General features: G+C 44.2%; 1 protein-coding gene across 1 annotated transcript in view; it reads left to right on the top strand.

Moving 5' to 3' along the window:
• LOC108504877 (protocadherin gamma-A2-like) overlaps positions 1 to 1,795 on the top strand; it is a 27,224-nt gene that overhangs the window by 5,450 nt on the left and 19,979 nt on the right. The gene's annotated exons all lie outside the window — the stretch shown is intronic.

Raw genomic sequence — 1,795 nt, 5'->3', positions numbered from 1 at the left:
TCTTCTCCATAGCCTGAAGGTGGACATCAGCTAAGACAAACAGTTTGATAAGTTTCTATTTCCCTAAAATGGGACTGAATGAAATGCTCTTTTCCCTGGGGCTGCCATGTAGTCAGAAGTTGGGGATTGTCCATGGTTCAACCCAAGGCTGAGAATGCAGAGCCAGGAGATGGCGAGGTTGGATTTGAGTGAAGAAAAGAGGGGGGTTTGATTTCATGCCTGGTGCCAAGGTTTGTGCCATGTTTTATATGATCCTGGTATCCCTGTCCTGGAAGGTAATGAGAGTCCTCCAGCAATGAAGGATTTCCTGAAAAACTGTGCATTAGAGAACCATGACGGATGTGTAGAATGAATTACCTTTCCTATGTGAAACTTTGATTATCCATTGGTATCTCTGCAGAGCAGAGTGATGTAGAGTTTCTTCATAGTTGCAGTTAGACTTTCTTTCAGGACTTGGTTTCCTGTGAGGTCGTGGTCTTTTCACGAATTTCTGGTCAGTGCTTCTGCCTTTGAAACCGTGTCTGTGGTTTGACAGCAAATGCTTCCTTCAGCCACCTTGGGCAGAATATTTTATGTGAGGAATATGGAGAAAAAGCACAAAGGGAATCTGTTGTAATTTCTCTGAAGGTTGAGCTTGGGAAAGGGTCCCATGACGAAGTGCTTGATATCTGTGGGAGGTGAGCAGGCCACAAAGTAGAATTGCTGAGAGCTGATGACTCTTTCTTAAAATGAACACCATAACTAGGTAGTCGGTGTAAGACTTTAGGGCTGCACTTGCAACTTGAGAGCTCAGTGACTTCCAAGTGCTTTCAGAGATGAATTCCAGTGAAGAGCCTGAAGATTTCCCAGTGACGTTCTCTGATCACCCCTTGTCTTCTCATGCTTCCTGGCCTTGCTTCTCTGATTTCTTAGTTTCACATGTCTGCAGGTTTCCCTGTATTGTGATGCTTTACTGCTTTGGTTCTCTGATTTACATTTTTGGGTTTTCTTTCTTAGTTTGACATGTCAGAAGGTTTCCTTGTATTTATCAGCAGTCCTTCATTCAGCAATGCATGGTGTGTTTGTGCCTCTTGTTCATGCTACAGCAGGTGTGAAAGGCTGGAGGTGTGAAGATGTCCTTGAGTTTTGTTACTGTCAGACCTTTGTTACTAAGACCTTAGCAGAAGCTGTAAGTCTGTGGAACAGCGTGGATGGTAAAAGAAGGCAGAAGATTCTCTCTTAGTCATTCCTTTGATGAGCCATTCTGTATTGGATGACCATTCCTCTTTTATTTTGGTGGTTTATAATTTTGTGGACTTTAAAATGCTTCCATTTCTTCTGAGAATGGTGGTGAGCAGGCAAACGTGCCTCCCTTCTTGATGTTACTGTAGTGCATTATCACCTCATGGTAAATTTTGCCAAGGATGAGAGGGTCACAAGTAAAGCTGCCCAGTTGTGTAGCAGCAAAGAGAAGACAGGAGAGCTCTGTGTGTGAGACTGTAGAAGGACATGGTCATTCCCTTGCTTATCAAATGTCACAGGTAACACCTGCATGTACCTGATGGGGTACCATGTAATGTGAGCTGCTTCTGAACAGTGAGGCCTACGAAATGTTATTACACCTGATCTGTTCCTTTCTGTGTGTTCCCAACTCTTGGCTTTCTTGGTGTCATGAGCTCAACCTCAGGCTGTCTGCTCTTATGTGGAAGGTCACTTCTCTTCTGATTGTTCCACCACAGTTGAGATCCCTGACACACCTGTGATGTTTACAGCTGTGAAGAGGAAGCTTTCACAGGCCTATGTGCTCAGCCAGGCA

Source organism: Lepidothrix coronata, unplaced genomic scaffold (assembly GCF_001604755.1).
Source record: "Lepidothrix coronata isolate B3197 unplaced genomic scaffold, Lepidothrix_coronata-1.0 Scaffold178, whole genome shotgun sequence".
In the NCBI taxonomy this organism is placed as follows: Eukaryota; Metazoa; Chordata; class Aves; order Passeriformes; family Pipridae; genus Lepidothrix; species Lepidothrix coronata.
This window is presented reverse-complemented; position numbering and strand designations above follow the sequence as displayed.